At 40.4% G+C, this 23,206-nt stretch overlaps 1 protein-coding gene across 7 annotated transcripts in view; it reads left to right on the top strand.

The window, feature by feature from the left end:
- LOC124302321 (agrin-like) overlaps positions 1–23,206 on the top strand; it is a 290,584-nt gene that overhangs the window by 232,176 nt on the left and 35,202 nt on the right. For 2 of the 7 annotated variants that reach the window (XM_046758375.1, XM_046758374.1), the window contains exon 1: positions 22,175–22,334. The exons of the other annotated variants lie outside the window; for them this stretch is intronic. The gene's annotated coding sequence lies outside the window, so the exon portion shown is untranslated. Of the gene's footprint in view, positions 1–22,174; positions 22,335–23,206 lie in introns of those variants that run through there. 7 annotated transcript variants of the gene reach the window in all.

The raw sequence follows: 23,206 nt of genomic DNA, 5'->3' as shown, positions 1-23,206 counted from the left end.
ATTAAGCCAATCTCGAAGGGATTTGAATAATTGAAATAAATTATAACGCACCAGACGACGCGACCTTTCCTTCAGACTCTACCGAGATATCATGTATACCTACACCTCGTCATTATTCTGACCCGCCCCCGAAAATTTGCATTTCATTTTACGTCGCCGCACGAAATGGATACGTTATATCCAATACAGGTATAATAATCGCTGCTACAATCTTGCCAAAGATTTCGACGGTGGATTAAAGTACGCAAGAAATTATCCGCAACCTATCGATAAAACGATTGGCCATGTAAGATTCTGAATAGCTGTATATCGAACTCCACAATTTAATCGAGGCATTGGTGAAATGGTGTAATTCAATGCGACAGAGTGAAGTAAAATGTAGAAATGAATTCGAACTAATAGTAGGTATACTCATATCTATGAATTGATGTAGAAAAAGTCAGCGTCAAAAAGGCTGATTCATCGTTTCCAAGGATGATGATGATAATATTGCGATAATATTCTCTGTCCGAATCCTTTGTAAGGCGCCGTTGGCTGGATATAAAATAAAGAAGATAAAAAAAAACAGAGAATTACGACACAACGAAGCGAGAAGAAGAGAGGAAAAAAATGCAGCCATTAACTCGTCACACATCGACGAGGGGCCACCAGGTCCGTGGATAATCTGACCAAAGACGTGAAAGAAAGAAAAATGTCTGTATATACGTATACTATATATGTATATATATATATATGCGAGTTACACGTTGAGGTGAAAAACAAATGTACGTGTGTTTGTAGGTACGTACATACATACCTACGTAACAAATAAGAGGTATAAGAGGGAGAAAGTGCCGAAAAGGAGAAGAAGAAGAAAAACGAAGAAGAAGAAGAAACCTCTGCAGGAACAAAGGGTGTAATTTGAAACACGAAGAGAGAAGAGAAAAAACGAAACAAAAAAAATAAAAAAAATAAAGAAACAAACGTGAGAACACATAGGGAGAGAAAGAGAAAGAAAAAAAGGACGAAGGAAAGTAGGAAAAGTATAACGCTGCGGTTGCTTGCCGCGCGGGGAGCGGCTGACATGTAATTATTCTACCACTTAATTCTGGCACGACGCAAGACACCCGCGAGCCCAACTGCGCTCTGCGTTACAACCACTGTCGTCGCTTCTCTCGACAACGTGAAAAAGTTATTATAAGCGCGAGCTTCGCCGAAGCTTTTTATTTTTTTCCCCCACCCCTTTTTCGTCGCTTGTTGTTATTATTATTATTTTTATCGCTAGCGTTAACATCGCGATGCAACGTTGAGGCTGTGTCACGATGCGATCCGCATCGAGTTGTAAGTAGTAGACGGTGATAATCCGGGAGCTTTTTGACGCAGCACTTGAAACCGAGGAATAAGCGCATCCACCGACCTTCAAATTTACACCGTTGCAAAAGTTGCGGATGCACTCACGAGATAAAAAAAAAAAAAACTTTTTGTCAAAAGTGTCTGTACGCAAACCGTGAATATTTCATTAAGAACGAAACAATTTACAAGTGTCCGTTTTTTTATTTTCGGTTTTGGGATTGAAATGATTTCACTTCGCGTATGAAATTTGATTCGTGGTATTTATTTCACGGATTCGTGTATCATATTTATCAATTGAAAAGAGTTTCATCGATTTCACGGTATGACATGATTACATATGGAATGTATTGTATATAGAGACACCAGTAAATTGTAAAAAAATTAAACATTTTTTATAAAAAGTTTGAAATGAGTATAGAGGTTAACTCATCGAAAATATTTCTTCCTTTTTTCTCCAATCGCTATGCTGCAAATATAATTATAGAATGACATTTCAAGGATTTGAGTGGGTGAAAATGATTGACGTAGGTATGAAAGTACGCTTCGTTTTGTTACTTCATTTATACTGATTTTCATTCAAAAATAACTTGCATAATTGTTTTCAAAAAATTTATTGGACAAATGTAATCATACACAATTATAATATCACGGAACTCGGTTAATTCACGCAATTACTTCGTATAAATCCGAAGCGTCTAGAATCTATAAATTCATATTCTCAGCTTGTAAATTTACAGATGTCACTAGACATCATCCGCAACCGCTGCTGCAGGTGCTTGCGTATAACCAGCGAGCTTTACCCTGTCAATCCTCGTCTCTGTTTGACAACGGCACCGAATCTTGAAACACAAAATGCGCGGGTTACGCGATCTTGTCAAGAGAGACGAAAGGGGGAAAGAGGGGCTAAAATATGGACCTAGACCGGCCTCCGGGAGATCAACTTGTCCGACTCCAGGCTTCCTAATTCCAGCTGATACGGATCGAGTCTTAAAGGGTGAAGGTGACTCCCAGGCATCGCTTCTGGCCCTCTCAAGGAGACATTTGTCCTTCAGGATTGCCCCTCGGCAGCAGCGGCAGCAGATTCCAAGAGTCGAGTTCTGTTCATCCTGTAAAAAACCGCGAGGCCTTCGTCTTCTTTCGGTTTTTACCGACTATCCGATCTCATTTTCGGACTAACTCTCTTCCAGCTGAAATACACGTTATACGAGCGAAGCTCTGCAGCAGCATGCGGACGAAATAACGTATTTACATTATAAATATATTAGTGCAGGATCAAATTGTTGCACGCCGCACGTACGTTCGCCGGAGTTTAATCTATTCCTAGTCAATTATTGCCCGATTGCGTTGCATTCGCTTTCCATCATCAATTACATACCCGTATCCTGCCTCCGAATGTACGTATAACGTACATGCATATGTACCTCCATACGTGTATTGTAAACGCCTGTGTTCCTCTACCGAGGAAAACTGTACGAGATCAGCTCCTGATCCCGTCACATTCTATAAATCCTGCATACGTTATGCATATTGCATATACGTTTGATTCAAACTTCATTTATACTTCGTTCAATATAAAATAAAACTATATCATTTTCATATAGAAGCTACCCGTACACACGCCCCGATGAAATAGAAACAACCGTTGTTTAGCGCCCCTATCTGCATGCAGAAACCATTCGTTAATAACTCGTGGCAAACGGAAAACGAATTGGCTTATCATATACCGTACGTACATACGTATATACACACATATATACATATGTAAATCTATACTCATTGAACAAAATATCGCGATGTATGTGCATAATTTGTTTGTATGCATACATAACGTATCTACGTGCTTATCTATAGGTAGGATATTATGTATAGGTATATATCGTCGATGCCAATGGTATGCAAACAAAATATCCGTACATACAAACGGATTAGCAGTAAATTCTGATCTGCGAATGAAACTGCGCGAAAGCATATAATTTACGGACGATTTTCAAAACGAAGGATAGATTTTCACGCGTGACTAATACCGATGTAAAAAATTTTTGTTCGACTTCTTTCCACGCAGAAGAGCTCCGACTTGATTCGTTTTGCTTCATCCGAATAAAAAAAGGCGTCTTGTCCCATGAGACTGGTCAAAACTCGCGCCTATGCGTATAAAATATATTACCCAACACTTAGCTACGGTATAATATGAAAATGATGAAGAAGAAAAAAAAAAAGAAAAAAGTACATAGCTAACAGAGACGAGCGTCTTAAACTTTTACCGGTAATACTCGAGGGCCGAGAGATTTTTTCCTATAATAACGCTCCGTTGAATCCAGTATTTTTGGGGCTGACGGGTAGATGTGATCTTTCTAATTAAATCGTCGAAAAGTCCGTTGGGGAAACGGTGTCAGTGCGACGCGGCGTCGAGCGACGAAAATGCCAAGTGACGAGCGAGGACGGAGAAGGAGGAGGAAAAAAATTGTTAAAGGGGATGAAAAAAAAAAAAAATTCGAAAAGAAAAAGAAATGGACAAGAAAAACAGCGGTAAGAAAAAGAAAAGAAATTGAATTAACCACCGCCGTCTGCGTCTGCCGAGTTGCAAGCACAGAAACTTTTTCCTTGAAAACGAGACCCAGGTTTAACCAGCCACCCTGCACCTTCAACCCCTCGGAAACTCAACCCCCCCACCCTACAAGTTTCAACCGCCGAACTGAATATTAAACGCAAATTATACCAGCCAGCAAAGTCGCGGCTCGTCATTCGAAATGTTTTTCTTCGGAGTTTTGTGTAAAAGATCCGAGTTCATACTCTCATGCCGAATTTCGGGAAGCATCGGTTTTACGCCCCCGCAGATATACAATGACATCTAATTCGCTAAAAGGCACATAAGAGGCGGCGATACACGCCGCTCGACGCCTAATGTCTCATCCATTCTTTCCTCGCTTTTTATAAGATTCGGAGAAGTATCGCCTAATGTCTCGTTCGAGGGTGTAACGCGGCTTTGGTCCGAACAAAAACGCGTCGAAAGAAAAAGAAGTCCGTTGGTGTAACATTTGTTACGGGCCACTAATCGAATACAATTTAGTGAGTTCAATTTTCGCATTCAAGGACCGTCTTTTGGACGCATAAAAATATCTGATACGCGTGAATATCGGAGGAAATTTTTCTTCAATAATTATCATTAGTAAGTTCAGAGTAATTGAATGATCGTATTTGTTTGACCAAAACGCACTGTGCGACTGATTTCGATGAATTATAATGCTTATTAGATTGTCATTATTTATAAAAAAAAATACAGTTACAGAGGTTTTAAAATGTCATTTCTCAGGCAATTTGCAGAAATTCCATTGACGAGCAAAACGAGCATTAATTTATGAAAATTGTACAGTTTTAATTAGGAATGACTTTCGGATTTGGAACAACAGAATATTCATGTAATGGAGTTTTTCAATTTTTGAACATCGCTAAAGGTTCTTTGTGTTACTTGGCTTAGCTGACGGGATTTTATTTTACCTTTAACACGTCAAGAATTCGATGTTTTTTTTAAATAAAATTCGATTCATCAACCTCTGCAGCTTCACATTTCAACCCTTATCACAGCATCATTTCTTCTGTGTCATCAATTTTCAAACATTATACGACAAATCCGTAACAATTTTCAAAGTTGTCTCAGCGATTTTTTAATCCGGTCTTCCGTCCCCGGCGTGCAGCATATTAAACATATATAATGTATATTACGTGTGCAACATTAATACAATAACGAATGACAAATGTCAGTGCAAAAACTTGCCTTCGCGAGGAGGTACTGGGAGTTTATTTTTTGTATTTTATTTCTTATTTAGTTTTTTTTTTTTTTTTTTTGTTGCTCTCCACGAGACCGGGGTTCGGGGCTCAATTTCACGCCATTAATAATCCAGCCGGGCCCCACCCGGAATTGGTTATTATTCACCTCGCATAGTTACTTACGATGCCCCAGCGCCCAAAGCTGCAAGGTGCGAGGCGCAAAGCTCCCGTTCCAACCGTGATTTGATTTTATAGCCGGTGGCAAATTAATTCAATCCTGCAACCCCGGATCTTCCATCTTCTTCGTACCTTTGCCCGCCCTGCAGCGCAAAGAAGGGACGCGGATATCCGCCCGAAGGGCGAATTCGCCACCCTCCAACCCCTTCGCTTGCCACTTTCTCAAGCCCCCGCGCATTTCCGACTTTCGGCCTGGTGATCGTACGACGATTCGTTCGTCTGTTATCGCGGAACAGCGTTTTTATTCAAATACGAAAACTCGACAGAACGGTCGGCTTATTGATACGGAAAATTTTAAATTCCGAGCAACCGGCAAATCTGGTATTCGTTACTCTTCTTTTTCAAAAAATTTTATACATACAAGTGTAATTACAGTGAATAATTATATCTACAGCACATTTTCTTGTTTAATCGTAACATTAATGTAAACTCTTTTCTTGTAACTTTATCCATTTTACTAGAATTTTCTAGTAACTGGACGAATGAAATTTTTCTCAGTACTTCTGTATGGAAAAAAATTGTTCGTTTTTATGGCATTGAAATCTGCAGGCTCTATTTTGTAAAATTCAACGAATATTTAAAGTTTAAAAAAAAAGGCGAAATGGAAGCAAATTTTTTTTTTTTTTTTATCGCTTCACAGCCGAATCATCCGTGCCAAGAGATTTTTATAGCAAATGAGCTACGTGAAACGAACATTGCAAGAGATAATTCCCCCGTTTTCCGGTTAGCAATCACCGGCTCAGAACTGTGCAGTGTACGATGTAAAAATTAACAGTTTTCTCGTTGGCGTTTATAAAAAAAATACGGCACGGTTTTGCAGGCTGAATTATTTATTTGTTTTTTTATTATTAATTGTTCCGTGAGTTTCACTGATTAGAAACAAGTTGACGTTGGACAACAGGAATGATAATATTGGCGATCCTCATATTCTTGAATTAATTCTTGCTTAGTTTTCTTTTCTTCTTACTTGTAACAAAGAGTATTTTTGTAAGCGAATTCGATATTGCCACTTTGCGCAGACACGTTGCAAACTAACGGAGTTCCGAGTCACACTGCGTTTATCTCGACTCTCGCGTGACACGAAATTCTCAATCTATTGTTAAACTACACCGAGAAGTCGTCAACTGGCGGTAGTACCTTCCTTCCTTCCTACCTTCCTACCTACCTGCCATCCTTCTACAAAGTTAATGGCACGCCAGGGTGGTGGGTAATTATTATAGCCACCCACCCGGCCACCTTACACCATATATACGTACACCTACCAAAGATTTTCAGCAACAGCCATTAGTTGACGAAGTTTGTGTGGTATTACGCTTTAGACATATTGTAATATACCGACCCACTGACGCGCGGTGTGACACTGTATAAGAATGACTGAATTCATGCATGAGATCTGTAGACGTCGCTGATATTCATGGGGCGGGATCGGAACTTTGAATTTGAAAAGCTCCGAAAGCGACAGATTCCCAGTTTTTTTGTGGCGAAAGTTAAAGTAAAGAAATCAAACTTTGACTTTGAAAGGGCGAAATTTCGAAGAGACAAAATGCCGAACGGGCGTAATTCCGACGAGTCAAAGTTCCGAAAATTCGAAAATGAGATAATTTAAAAATCTGAAACACCGAAATTCCGAGTTATCGAAGATTTTTGGTTCCGTGAATTTTTGGCTTGGTGAAATTCAACCACTTTGATCTTACTTTGTTTTGGATTTTGGTACGCTTACGTTCGGAATCCTGATCAGTCTGATTTTCGGTTTTTCTCTTTTTTTACACCCATGAGTATATTTTAATTTTCGGAAGTTTTCTCCGTCGTAACTTGAATTTCCGGAATCTTGCATTTCGAAACTTTGATCCGTCGGGTTACCGACCGTTCGAAACTTTTGTCCCGTCAAAATCTGATTCATCTTTGCTTCAAGTTTCGCCACGAAATAATTCGGAACTAGGGGCTTTCGGAACTTTCCAAATTCGAAACTTCAACCCCGCTTATACCTCTATGACCAGTTTCTTCATATTTCTTGCCGTTTGCACTCAAGACTCTGCAACGCACAGCTTAGATCCGCTGTGTACTTCACGTGCATTTCTACGAAAATTGATTTTCAGGCTATCACGATCTGGGATCTTTTTTAACTTACGTAGCGTTTAGCGTCAGTCCCGCGATCGTCACATCGACCCGGTTCTTTTTTCTTTTCACCCATGTTTTTTCTACTTCCCTCCTTCCGTTTCCTTACTTTTTCATTCATATCCCTGCCTCCTAGAATAACGAATGTTATTCAAATTCTCGCACAATAAACAGCACAAGGTAATTTCTAGTACCTAAGCCAGTAATTGACTGTTGTACAATTGTCTGACCGACAATGAGTGTGTCGATGCAATAGTTGAAGGTTCGAAATAAGAGACAAAAGAAACTGATCCTCCATTTTCAAATTCGCAACGATACATAATTCTCATCGTGCGATTGTTTTCCCGACGTTTAACCTAGCCGCGTTTTCAGATCCAAATGGATTACACAACTTTCGGCCCGGGGGGTGGATTGCAGGCATTTGCAAACATATTTGCGGTGGCAATAAATCGGAATTGTTTCTCGGCTTAACCACTGGACAATTCAATTTGTCAAACTTTTAATTTTAGTGCGGTAGGATAATCGAGGCGAAGGGGTTGGCGGTTCGAATTAACGTAATCTACAGGATAACTTTTTAGCGAACAATAACGTGTGAATATTTACCAAGCGGCTTTCGTTCCCCGACAATAGTTATAAACCGTCACCGTTTTGCGATCATTTTATAGGTCACGGTTCGTTTATTCTCTTCGGAACGAAAGGGTTCGTTTACTGTGTATTGAGTTGATTTGCCTAAGGGTCGGGTAATTTCTTGCTCTTGTCAGCGTGTACATATGTATATACATATATATGTATGTGTGTATATGATAAACCTCGTCGAGCTATTTTACAGCCGCGTTTTACGCGATCGTTTCATGGTATCGCAGAACCGCTTTTATTACAGACATAACATATATATCTACAAGAAATGCACATTGAAGAGTCGATTGATGACGGAGGATTGCCGAAGAGAAAGAGGAAGGAAACAGGAAACCAAGTAGGAAACAGGAAACGTGATTAGACCTCATCGAGATCGTCAATAATTGGCCGGGCATTCAATTTCCCCCTTTCTGCGGCCCGGGATATACATACTCGTATAACGCCTAGAAGCGAAATCCTCACCCCGGTTTCAAATTACTTCCACTCTGCACGTTGCTTCCGGTTGATGATGACAAAGGAGATTTTCGCGCCTTCGTTCGTTTCATCTTACATGTACACGTGAAAAGTAGAAGAAGAAAAGGGACGGAATAAAAAAGTATAACAATAACGATACGTCATGGAAAAGAGTAGAAACGAGAATGATCAAAAAGATCGAGAAATAAATTCGTCTATTTGTATTAATTGGACGGTCTAAAATCATACCTAGTTTTAAGACTGTTTTTTTTTTTTTTTTTTTTTTTTTTTTTTTATTAAGTAAAATGAAAACATTTGGAACAATCTGATTTTGGAGGCGTTATTATTTGTAGTTTCAAGAACATTTTCCCATTTTTTCATTAAAATTATAAAGAAATTGGCGGTCTGTGTTAACGTGTGGAATATCTGAAACACAAAAACCAAGACTTTTTAAAATCGTCAATATATCCTCTAAGCTCCTACGGAACGGATTTTTGAATCAACTTGTTGTTTTCGAGAAATCAATAAAAACGTTCCCGAACGTCTGAAAATAAATATACTAAATCTGGTGAAAAAAGTCATTGCTAAGCCAAATTTCACGTGACACTTACACGTGTCAATTGTTAAGATAATTTGAAATTCTTTTTTGTGTTTCAAAGCGAAAATACGCAGCTTTCAAATGCGTTTTAGTTCACTCTGTTCCGTTCATTAGTCGAGCCACAATGATACGTTAAATAAAATAATCACTTTCGGACAAACGATAGTGAACTAAAGCACGCTGCAGAGTGGCAAAGGTTTTATTTTTTTATTTTCTTATTACATTTGATGCCATTTTATTCCCTGCTCGCGGCAATCACCGACGAGTGAACGAATGTCATATAACTCGGTACTCTACGAAGCGACGATTAGAAGCTCGTTTGCTAATTTTATAAAATTGAACCAATCCGCCAAATTGAATGCATGCGAAAGAAAATAAAATAAAACAGGAAACAAAAATTAAAAGAAGTAGATCCGATGTAGTTGCAGTTCGTTGAAACGGACACACCGAACAATTATCCCGATTGTTTGTTCCTCTTCTTCTTCTTCGCTGGCAGAGATGAGAGGATTATTCGCCTTCGTGCAGTATTTTTCAGTCAACTTTGTTAATTTTTTATTTTTTATTTTTTTTTCTCGTTCTTCTTCTCGTCCATTTTTTCTTTTCATTGGCACTTTTTCCCTCTATTTTATACCTGAAAACAAATCGGCTCTTCCGAGTCTCGTTCAATTAGTCGAGTCAATTGCGTTAATAAATTGAATAGAACCTCGGGCAGCGTGTTCGCAGGATGAAATTGAATTACAATTCTTGTGAAAAAAAAGGTGGTTTTCACAGGACTGGCGAAACTCGATTCTGTGTTCAATGTTTCGCTACGCTACCGACGAATAGACATTCTGGAGTCATTGTAAGGATAGTCAATTCCCGAAGCCTGTTTTAATATTATACATATAATACGTAAATGATTATTATTACGCGTACGTATTTCCTCAATTACGTGTCTCGGCGGTGAGGCGAGAGAGTGGATCACCACTCTCGTATATAGTTGCCCGCATACCAGCATTCTAACTATGGGCTCCAAGTCCGAAGTATTAACTCGAGATTAACTCAACCGTTGAGTTGGAATACCTACCGGCATTAAGGATTAGGATATCGATTTACCTCTAGCTGAGCCTGCGGGAGCAAGTTAGAACAGGGGAAGTTATATTAACCGGAGAAAAACGAAGGAGTGTACAAATTGATAGTATTGGGCCTCGTCAAGTGCCTTCAGCTATGATAGATTTTCCTAAATGATTTCTATTTAGCGTTAAGGCGGGAATGAATGTTGAGCCTAAAAACGAAACCAAGGAATAACATCATTTCTAGTGACACAGACCATGCAATTTCATTCGACGAAAAAGATGTAATTTAATTAGAAAGGTATTCAACAATTGAGTAAATTTGACTACAAATGATCGAGTATTAAATCATCAGGCTATTGAGTGTAAAAATTGTTAACGTCAATTTAAATCCAGTCATAAGTTTTAGATTATAATCTTGAATACCGATGCTTTAGCTGACACGTTTACTCCGCTCTCGAGCATAAATTTTACATCCTTTCTGAAACGGTCGATTTAGTCAGTCACTTGCTTGTTTTCCATAACAGAGGTGTTCGTTCAGCCTCAAAACGATGATTTACGAGAAATTGAGGAAACCGAATGATCGAAAGTCGCGACGATTCAAGACACGAAACGCTAAATGAGGATGGCAAGGGTTACAGGTGTAACTGTTGAGCGTGCCATGGCACGCAGGGGATAAGTTTATATGGGAAACCGAGTTATCCGGTTACGTCGAAGCCGAATTCTCTGCGTAAATTACAATCCAAGGTGGCATAAAACCCCGGGGTCTGGAAGCAGGCAGAAAACTAGTCGGCTGTTTGGCGGTGCGGATGAACATCCACCAGAATCCCCGCAGATATATTTTATTAAATTTTAATGCAGCCGTAACGAAGCTCCTTTGTCTGGTTTCCCGGTATATCATTTATGCAGATTTGCGTTTTCCCCGTTTTACCGTTTCCTGGGCAATGCGGGCGTCCATTAGATGGATAAAGCTTGGTGGTATTCCATTCGTGGTCTTGCGAATTAGGAATTAGGGTCAGGGTCTTGAGGCCCCTTTTTTTTACCCTCATCTCCCCCTCGTCTACGGCAAAACATGTATTTTCTTATTCTTCCTCGCAAAGGCCTCCGATTTGCGAATTATGCAATACTGTGCACAATTTCTCCGCTTTCATTATCTCGAGAAAACCTTTACCCTTTCTTTTATTTATTTTTACTTTTTTTTTTTTTTCTTTTAATTTTTCCGTTGTTGCTTTCACAGCAATGTAAAAGATCGTCGTACGTACACATCTCCTTTCATTTGCGAACTGTAGAAACTTTCGGGGTAAACGAGTAAATTAAAAAGTTTCTCTCCAACTTGCAGGTTATATAACGTCCCCGCGAAGATGTTAAGCAGGACTTATGACGTCTTTCAGCTTCGTAACTCGCGTATAACATCACCGCGGAACGTGGGTATACCTAACCAGTTACTCTCCCCAGTCTGAATACCTTCTTACCCCACTATATGTATATATATATATACATAAGATTATATCATGTATTTTCGGTATATATGCGTAATCCATTGCGAGTTATTGAATTTTACCAACTATGAAGTTTGCCTGCAGAAATTCTACGTCGAATGCCATGAAAATTCATTCGGAAAACCACCTGTTGATGTTGTTCTACATGTATGCGTGTAAATAGGGATTTCTTACGTGTGAATATTATGCCGATACACGGGGAGAATTCTTAGAAAAGTTTAAAACACACCTTGTTTTACAATAAATATTATTCTGATTATAAAACGAGAACCGTTCGCTGTTCGCCAGAGTTTGCATATATAAACACGTGGCGCTGTTTTGCCTTAATTGGGTTGAAAAATTGGTGCGATTTCCATTTGAAAATGAAGAAGTAAAAAAAACAAAAAAAAAAAAACAAAAAATAACAAGAAAAATCTGCGATAAATATGATGGAACGTATTTCACGGTGTTGAAACACGATCCGGCAAACGTCGGATCGGGATTAACACCGTTCGAAACAACGCGGAGTGACGTGCTGAAAGGGAAAAAAATTCCAAGTGAAAATATGCCGTTTCACATTGTACAAGCTGTCCCCTCTAATTGTTTGCATCGTCTATTGCCCATAGCGAACGTGGTTTAACCGAGGCGTAATAAATGCTATCAGCGAAACATCCACAGGTATACGGGTTTCTGTATATATCGCGTATAATACACGCAGAGTAGAGGTATAACACGTGCAGGTATCCAAATGCACGACGTGTACAATTACGTCCACACCACTTACGAACGCGTAGAGAATGCACCATGTATCGGCGGAGCGACGTCTACGCACCAACAGCGGCACCATCACCCCGAGCGAATGGATATTTGCAAGCTAAACCACTAAATTTCCCATCCAATTTACGCGTACATGGACTCGAGCGGTGTTGTACCGTGGCTTTCGGGCTGTGACTTTCTCTCTCTCTCTTCCTCTCTGTCTGTGCCTTCTCTCGGCTGCAGGTAGCACATGCTGCTGCTGCACTGGAGCCTCCAGTTTACTCCAGTTTACCAAAATAGCTCGCTATCTGCAACGCTGCCGGTACTGAGATGCAGGTTGAACGAAGCTCTGCCTCGGTGCGGAGTGCATGCCGCCTCCAAACGCGACCCTGGTCGACCATTTCCAGCTGCCATGGTGCACCGTACGGGCGATGTTCTCCACACGGATGAACGCCCTCCGGTCACCGACTGCACCGGCTGTATTGCACCGATTCACATTCACGATCAGCAGCTTTCAGGGTGTAAGGGAGAAGGGCGAAATTCAGTCGACAAGCTTCAACGAAGGCGAATCTTTCACCTCGGACAATCGAAGGGACAAGAGATTGGGGATGAATCGGTATGTGGGTTAGAAGTTGGCGAAACGGAAGTAAGTTTTAAGAAAATTTTCATTTTTTCCAATTACAGTGAATGTGAATTATACTGCATCGGCAGACTTTGGGAGAGTTACGATTCTGAGGAAATTTGAACAACGGAGGCAAAGATAAAACACGAACGATTTGAGATAAGGTTTTGTAATTCGGACTTTGGATTTAGGTCAAAAACACTGGAATCAGGTTGCAAACACCACAGGGCTTAAACATTTTCAACGTTGTAGAATTGTAGAAAATCTTTTCTCAAATTGATGATCGATATTAATTCTTAAGCGTTCTGCCCAATTTACTGAGAATCCGTACACAACAGAGACATTTTGCTTAATTCGTTCTCATCAATTCGTTGGGAAAAATAAGACTCTAGGTCTGGGTTCACGTCAACGTGAATCGGGAAATCCCATATCCTGTGCAGGAGCGTTTGCGGTTTGAATCCTGCAGGAGCAGGAGTTTCCGTAATCAAAATACAGAGCGTGCGGACTGCTCCGGCGATATGGAGGAAGCGTTTGACGTCACGTGTCAAAGCTAAATAGGGCATGGAAACATAACCGGGACTTGAACCCCGGCACGGTGGAGGAACGACGAAGGCTAATGTGACGATCGGTCCTGCTGTCTCAAGCATTGGCTTGCATCGATATACCGAGCTAATGGATCCGAGCATCCGGGAACTGCGGAAAACGGCTTATCCTCACCGAGAAGAATTAGCAGAGGTGCAGAATTAATCAGATCTGGTTAACTCTCTCGCCTCTCCGTTTATGCACATTACAAGCACTTAGACAAGCCCCTGGAATTTATGTACGCATATGCGCGGCGTTTAAGGTTACTTTGGTCAAATTCCAAGCGAATTTCTGGCATTATGAGCCCTGGTTACGTACCCCGACGTACTTCGTGCTTCATTGAAACTGCGCCCGGTGACTCCGGAAATTATGTTGATGTTACGACCGCAGTTGAGAGGCGTACATGGGTATACATGTATCTACCTACGTACTTCGAGAGGCAACTGCGGTTGTGACTGCGATATGATTATTGTTATTATAGTTCTTCAAAGTTTACGCTGTGCAGAGGTGTACACGGGTATACCTATCTAGGCATCTGTTTTCTGGTTCGGTTGACCGTAGTCGGAAAGGACGTCGCAGAATCCTTACGGAAATTGGATGGATTTTCAGTATTTTATAGTACGTATTCTCCCGATCGAAAGTTTGGAAGGTGGGTCTGTGGATTTTTTCACATCTATGGATTACGTCATTGTTACGAATTAGAAAGCTTCAAGGGGGACTTGAAATCAAATATATCACTCAAAAGCTGCACGGCCGATTTGCAGAGACACGGACGCGTGAAAAACGGAACAACTCGGTTATTGCAAGAGTCGGAGGTTCTCTTACTTCGCGCGAAATCTGACGTTCCATTCATCCCCTTCCAGTAACCCAGCGGGTTCATGGATGAAATCAATGACAGCTTTCTGCCTGTCTTCGATAATGAACTGCGCAATTTTTCGAGCGATTTGTTTTATTTCAAGTTTCCTCCAAGCTTTATAATTCATGAAAATCACGAAATCCATTTATATAAAAAGAAATCCTTCTTCCGAATATCGCATATCGGAAACCACCGATTCTTGGGACTTGTGTCCATGAGAACTTTTGATCGGAATAATGCGTACTGTAACGTACTGAAAATCCAGCCGATTTCCATGTGAATTCTTCGGGTTCCTCCGCCTACTGGAAGACCATTTTCTCCTTCCGCTGGACGCTAACAAAACATCTTTCCAATCTAAATATCATCCCAAATATCCAACGTACGAACGCGCTTTGTGGCCGCGGTGTTTCCCCGTGGCTTCGAGCTTCGCCGATGACTTTCAGCGATCATTCCCGGTCGGTATCCGAGGGGGAAAATCCTGCAGAAATGGGTAACGGGCAGAGGCAGGCAATTTGGCGCGGATGCTCGTATACATCGAGAAGAGATTATTGGAGGGTGCGCACGGTACGGCGATCTTATCGTCGTGTAACGCGAGGCGGGTATCCTGCAGCAGGTACCGAGGCGGTATAACGCGTTCTATACATAAATTTGATGTACTAGCCAAGCGAGGTCACCCCGGGTCTGCAGGACGTACGGGACGTGAAAGGAGAGCCTCGAACGGGACTCGCGGGCTTTCCTGCACCATACAGGCTATCGTAAATCAAAGTTTTAACGCGGAATCAATATGATTTACCGGGAGATTCGGTCGCGATATGCCGGCCCGTTCGATCGGCTGCTCCGGCTCTGGATTGGCTGCAAGGGATGCGCGTCGCTGGGTGCAGGAACGCGGAGTGCCGGAAGGACTCGCGACGAGAGAGCCGATTCGCGATCCTGCTTGCAACGCGGGTATTTCGCGTTTCCCGAATGATGCACGTCGCGTGACGCGCGCCGGATGCTGGATGGATTTGGATTCCAAAGGGCCAGAAGTAGCTTTTTTAACACCAGCGTCACTCTCTAAGTGTCAATCAGTTATAAGTCTACCACTGGAGAAAATCAGTGGGATATCGGTGAAAAGACACCGTAACGTCGGTCCGTATGCACTGTTTTTTTCCAGTGGTATACTTAAGAATAACTGGGAATCAGTGAATATTCACTTGTTCAAATTTAGAGAGCAGACTACACGATTTTTGTCTATGGGATTTGAGTTCGTTTATTTTACCTCATAAGTGGAGGAGATTGATAATATTCTGCGAAACATTTGTTATTCTCAACGGAAGAGCGGTATTTTCGAATTCAGTGAGAGATAATGCTCGAATTTGAGGAAGCTGACGGTACTTCTTACTTGTAAGACAAATCTGCGCTGTACAACATGGCGGTGGTAAGAAAATTGTCAAAAATTTACCACTTAGCAGCTGTACTATGGACGCATAGACAATTTTTATGGTCGATGCGGAAATTTGACATCATCTACGGTGTTAGATCGATACCTAATTATTCATGGATTTCAATTTCTACATTACGTGTTTGGCAAATTTACTAAAAATCAGCCACCCTGAGATGACAGATTTTTCGTCTTGCGAAATAACAAAGTTCAAGCAAAGTATGAAAGCGCGTTTTTCAGTCCATCTAGAAGTAAACGTCAAGGAAAAATCAATCGTAATACAAAAATAAAATGAAAAATTTGTCTACTTATTGACCGGTTTAATTACCTATAATTAATCGTAATTATATGTATATATATTTATAAATAAGCATCGTTGTGTTGTACTGCAGATTTTCAAATCGTCTCCATTTTTTTCTTCCGACATTGTCGTTTTAGATTTTTTTGTTTCTGGGGTGCGAAAATGTCATTGGACTTATTCGTGGATAAGGAAGGAAAATATATTACGCTCGTATTATATATAATGCAAGTGAATATAAGCGTATTTTTCAACGAGGTTGACCCGAGCCTTTGCTTGCTGCACGTGCGCGGCTCCCACGGCAGCAATTCGTGAAAAAGTTTGTTTTTTCCACTTACCCTTCGGCGGAGGAAGGAAGGAAAGGGGGGGGGGGGCAGAAAAACTGAATAAAACTGAAGAAATCATAAGTTGGAAGTTTTGTTTACCGAAATTGTCTGAACTAGCAGATGGTTCGATATAATACTCTGCGTATATAAGCGCAGCTTGCCTCATATACGTATAAGGCGTTCTCCAAAAAATCAGTCACTTGTTTTTTATCCCCTCGGATCTGTTCCATAATTCGTTATTTGGTAATATTTCTTAGAGGTGCTCTCTTTGATTTTTTTCAGATTTTTTATTTTACTCGTTTTGGAAATGTTTTCTTTTAGTTTTCTAAATTTTTTAACCCGTATATCGTGGAATATTCAAGACGGGCGAAAAAAAATTTAACATGAAAAGGAGTAATGTTTTTTCATGAACTATTTAATGCAATATATACAATGTGTTTGACGAAATTTTTCTTTTTTTTTTCTACCAATGCCATACCTTTGATTTTCCTGTATTGCAAAACGTATGAAAAAAATTGGCATCTTGGAACCCGACATTTTTGCCGAGTAGAAGAAATATTTTATCGAGAAAGGTGAATTAAAATTCATCTGAGTTCCTCTTTTCCATGAACTATTTGATGCGACATATGTTATACTGGCATGGCATCAAAACTATCACATATATTGCATTAAACAGTTCATGGCCAAACATAACGTTTTCGTGTTAAAATTTTTTGTTTGCCCGACTTTAATCTTCCATGATAGTCGGGTTGAAAAAAAAAAAAAAATGCCATTTCCGTAACTAGTAAATTACAAAATCAGGAAAAATTCTCAGAGAGTAACTTAAGTAGTACTACTATGTAACCAATTATGGACCAGATCTGAGAAGATAAAAAAAAATGGCTGAGCTGGTGCGAAACTTCTTTTATACATACACCCATACATATACAATGTAAGTTTCGGTAATCTTAAGCATTCCAAGTTCCCGCAGCGATTTTTTTCAAGCTGTGACGCTTCGGGGCTTTTTTTTTTCTTATTCTTATTTCCCAATTTTCTATGCATTCGCGCAATAGAAATCTGATTTTTTCGGTAAACAGAAGGAGAAAAAAATGTCAAACGAAAGAAGAAGAAACAGTGATTCCCATGCTTCATTTCTCCGCGTTATTTTCTCGAGGATTTTGCAAAATTTTCGTGAATCATGAACCGTCGCGAAATCTGAGGGTTGGTATAGCCGCAATGTTTACGGGCAGCCATTCGGCGGCTTGGGATTCAAAGAGAAACTGCAGAAGGAAAACTGTTACGACCCTGGTTTATGGGGCCCCTAAACGAGCGGAAGATTCTCCTTGGCTGTCTGAAGCGGTGCCGAAATGTTGGCATATACCGTTCGAAATTAGGCTTCTATATCCGCGTCTTCAGACACCATTACCTCATACGTATTATACCTATAATACATTTCTACGCGTTGTTAAATTCCGTTATATGGAAGGGTGAACGAAATTTCTCTCGAGTCTCATGCGGCGTTCGTCATCATCATCATTCGAGGCACGCCTCTCGGTAGTATTCTGAATAAAAATGAATCGGAGAAAAAAAGTAATACGAAACTGGTGAAAAATCTGTAATTGAACTAGATTCAATGGAAACATGTGATCAACGGGAAAGTTTCGTTGCAAAAAAAATTTGCTACCCTCCGTACGCGCGTATGAAGCGTAGTTTTTTAAAATAATTGGACCGAATTTTTTTTCATTTCTATTTACGGCCTGCTAATAGTTGCATTCGGCTTTGTTTCAAATGAAAAATCATAACGAACGACCAAATTATTATTTTCAGAAATAGCGTAATCCAAAATATCAAAAATACATGACACTTCGTGTTTCTTTGACAAGATTTGAGATAAACAAATTTCAACTGGTCGGTCCTATTGTTCGCAGTTTTAGAAAAAAAATATCATCGTTCGTCATTTTTCAATGTCTGAAAACGAGATGGATTTTTCTAATTTCAACGAATAAGACCTCAATCTAGTTCCGACGAAAAAAAAGAAAAAAAAAATAGAGCAAAAAGAAAAATCCTCCCTAAATCCTAAATTGTTAAAATTTTCAAAAACAATTCCGACATCAAGCGATAGTTGAAAAATTTCGACAGAAATGTGAAAAATTGTACAACGCAATAAGCCCTGTTTGGCGAGTGAAAAAATCTCGGTGAAATAAATCAAAGTTTTTCGATTTCGTTGGCGTGTTTATACGCACACTCTTTGCGGGTGATAAAAATTCCGTGAAAATTTTTCAGGAAAGGGAAAACAGGGGATTGGCAAGGCTTAATGACGGGGGTGTATCTGACGGATATTCCGAGTATAACAACAATGGTAACGGCAACGGTAACCGTAATAATAATGTCAATAATTTGCGCGTGTTTCAAAGTGAAAATATTATCATCCGGGGGCGAAGGGGAGCTTTATGTACGGTAAAACGAAACGGATACCCTGTACCGTCAAACCCGAGCTCGGAAAATTGGCCAAACCGTGGAACCGTGAGTCGCTAATTACTTATTTACCCAACGCATTAATTATGTCCCGTGTGTTCCGCTTCGGGTTGTTGGATTTGGCGCCGCGGTCTGATCGAGCGATAAACGTCAGGTGAGGGTCGTGGTAAATTTGTATTGCGTAGGCACTCCGGGTCTTGGGAATCGAGCGTGTGCCGGAAATCCCGGCAGAAATGCGCGCGCGCCTTCCAATTTTTCGTCGGTCCCTTCTTCCGGAATTGCTGAATTTTATACATATAATGTACAGGGGTAAACTTTGACCTGCGGATTTCGCTAATTCCTTTCACGTAAGCCGCAAATCCGTTACAGCGACGCTTCTCTTTGCACAATTTACACGGTGATATTGTTCCGAATAGCGGACGCTCCTCGATAACGGACAATATTTTCAGCCTCGAAGGTGTTCGCTGCTCGGAAGTTTCACTGCAACAATAAATCTCCACCATTACCACCGTTATGGCTAACCGCGCCGATGTATTTCCGGCCTCCATGACGTATCAACCCTCTGTTACCAAGGATAAATCCTGCGGACTGCACGATTCAGGACGCATCAGAATTGCACTATTGTCTGCGTTATGCTGCAGTTTACCGAGCCGATTAGGTTAGGTATAGCCATGGGACGAACGAAATTTATAACGTATTGTTCGAGCTGACGTTGCCTCATTCGGAATAACTCTGCACGTCAATTGCCCTCCCGAGACGAGGCGATGAACGCTGAATTTTTTCCAAAACTGACTGGAACTTCGTGGAAACCGCTGAAATCCTTCAAGTTACACAAAATCTCTGAGATCCTGAAACCCTGAATATTGTAAGTCCCTTGAATTAGTCCAAGCTCGAAATTTAGCGCACGTGCACAAGCCGTTGATTGCGAGTGATCAATTGGATTCGGTCCAGGCCAAAGAATAAAATTTCAACAAGAATCTTTCGATTGTTTGATTATTACTGATTGGAAGAAAAGGCTTTATTGTCCTGTATGGAAGAAGTGGTTTCATAATTCTGAACGAAATTTCTCTCGGTTACCAAACAATGTAACATGCCGCTGCGGTTGTATCGTGTTTTTGAATTTATTGATTCCTGCAATTTTCATCTGTGAATTCGTACGTAGCTTCGTTAAAACCGAAAATTGGTTTCAATCTAGATACATCCAAATCTGTTTGTGTTTTCCGGCTATTCGTCGAGGCTGGGGGTTGTTAGGATTTTTAATAATGTAAGAACAGCCAAAAACACGTTTCAATAGGTTTGGTCGGATGATCATTTATCACATCCGCGCCAGCCGGCTTTCTTGCAACCACGGAGCAGGCTGCCCAGGGCGAGCTATAAGTCGGTGTGAAAATCGTTTGTCAGAACGCGATGACAGATGAAGAAAAATGAACCTTTGATACATCCCTCGTATTATACTTACGAGGAGAGCTAAACGGTCGTTCAGTATCCTTTATTCCTGCAACTGTTGCGAAAATTTAAAGCTTGTGCAACGATAAATTGACGTTGAAGCCTTATTTAACTAAAAAAGTAGAGTAAACCGAAAAAATTGATTTTGCGCTGCAATTACCAAAAAAGGATCGACGATAGCGCAAAATTGTTAGGCGTACCTCGTTTTTCGTAATCCCAACAATATTCAAACAGTGTTTTTTAACGATACCTGTTTTGCTGAATTTTTCTAGTTACTGTAACAAATGAAATTTTTCTCAGTGTATATTTTACTCGTATAATTATCACTGTGAATTGCTATTTTAACGATGAAAATATCAACGGTGATATTATCAACTAAATGGGTGAACTTTTCAGCTTGATAACATCGCGAAGGGAAATGAAATATCGCCGTGTGTAACGGCTGAAATTTATTTTCATCCACGGTGTATCGGAGTTTACATGTGTACATATATATTTATTTATATACTGAGTTCTCTAACGGAATTTTACCGCGAACATGGCTCTCTAACAAGACGAGAAAAATAGTAAAAAAAAAACGATAATCTGAAAGGTGCACGCTGGACAAATCCGGTCTTTCTCTACATTGGATCGAAAGCTTTTCATCGTATACACGCAGAAAAGAAAAAGAGCAGATCTTACTCGTAACTGCGGAAAAGGAGAGGCTTTGGTCAAGGTTTTTAATAAAAAATACCCGAATCAGCTATATTTTTTCCTATTAATGTAGCAGATTTCAATCTGCACACAGTGGTTTTCACTGTTTCTGGAGTAAATTCTGCATTTTACAAAGTATATTTTAAAGTAGCACGTGAAGCATGACATCTTGATTCAATTCAAAACGAATCACTGTTGTTGTACCTACAAATCCACGCTTAGATGAATCGAATCTTTCCGAAAAGTAGGGAAGCTTAATTTCGATAGACTTTGCAATAAGCCATTGAATTAATTGGATAACTCGAAACTCACAGCATCGGCATCGGCATCAACGTTAAGAACGATATTTTGCAGGGTGACTCGAGGGGCCATTCGTTTGGAAATGAAATTAATAGTTGCAGTTCATTAACATTGATTTCGAGTGATTTCCGTTGATTTTAAGTGTATCAAATAATTTCCACCAATTTCCGACGTTGCCCCTAATTTTTACAATGACTTCCGTATCTCTCTAATGATTTTCAGTGATCACCGGATACTATAAAATGACTAAAAACCATTCTAAATGACCTCGAACGAAAATGGCAAATGATTGGAAATCAACGTACGGTTCACTCGGCAGTCACCATGGAAATCGATGGAACGTCGTTGAATCGAAACAAAGTTTCGCGCTTGCCGCAATTAAACTTTCAACGATTTCCACGATTTCCAACCCTCGCGGCTCGATTTCAATTCATTCCCAACGATTACCAATGACTCCGATTATCCCGACCGATTTCCTCGTCTGCATCTCATCGAATAATTCGGTCATTCGAGTTTCCTTGATTTTCAATTTGATTTTCAACCGTTAAACTTATAACTCCCTCGATCGAATCGCCCCTCGGGGTAGAGGGTGGAGGGTGTCCCCAGCATCCGATGGACCAGGTTTCGGACTCGAGCAATGCACTCCGGCGTGTCGTAGGCACCCACTTACAACGCGTGTGTGTTTTCTCCGCGAAAATCAATATCAGAGTTCGCAGCGCCTCGCTTCGGAGGCCGAGGGAGGCGAATCTCAGTGTCTCGATATCCAGCCGGCGGTGTCCTTGCGGCGTAAAAAAACGGCTCAAATTCTTCCTCGAAAGTGCCAAATCAGTGAAAACGTTTTTACCTAACGCCGGGGGAAAAAGTGTTTCCAACGATTAAACGGACCGAAGAAGTCTCAGGCCTGCTACTACGGAGGTCGCCATATTGAATCACGACACATTTTCGCGCAACCTCGTGTGACCTCGTGTGACCTCGCGGAGTCACGTGTTACTCGAGGTTTCAATTTTTTTTCTCCCCCTACCCCAATTTTTTTTTTTCACCGAGTCATTTTTTTTCTATTCCTCATAAATCTTTATTCACCTCGGTTCGGATTTCAAAAAAACCAGAATTTCTTTCCCTCTTTTTTCTCCCACTACTTCTGTCTTTCTCGATCCCTTGTGCCCTTAATTTTCGCGGTTGAACCCTTCTCCTGAACTTACCCTTGCCGCTTTAATATAAATAAGTAAAAAAAAAAAAAAAAAAAAAAAAAACGTAAAACGAGTAAAAAGTTACAATAATATTTGCAACATGGTCGAAACTTGAATTGCAGGTATACGTATACGCGTAGGTAAAAATCGTCCTTCGTTTGTAGGGAGTCTTACGAATTTTTGCAAGGTGTATTGTAATTTCCAAAAAAATTTAATTTCCGTGAAGCGTTGCGTCAACGGAACTGAAGCAAAAAATAATAGTCATACGGTGCAGGAACATGAGCAACTCGTTAACACGAAAATAACCAGTTAAAATATCGACTGTATATGCGGAGGGTAGAAAGTTTGAACAAAATGTTATTATACCAATATATATCCGAAAAACGGTTATAATCTACGTACATAGAAATACACGTAGAGACACGCACGCACACATGCATGTTTATAAAATAAATACGGGAAAGTTTCCGACAACCGCATTCGTCAAAACATTTTATTTACCTTGCTTCGTCGTCGTTCGTTTCGCGTCGAGGAGGGATGAAGCGTTCACCAACTAGGCACGGTATATCTTTGTACAATACCAACGCGGTATTATTAATT

This window comes from Neodiprion virginianus, chromosome 4 (genome assembly GCF_021901495.1).
Source record: "Neodiprion virginianus isolate iyNeoVirg1 chromosome 4, iyNeoVirg1.1, whole genome shotgun sequence".
Lineage (NCBI taxonomy): Eukaryota > Metazoa > Arthropoda > Insecta > Hymenoptera > Diprionidae > Neodiprion > Neodiprion virginianus.
This window is presented reverse-complemented; position numbering and strand designations above follow the sequence as displayed.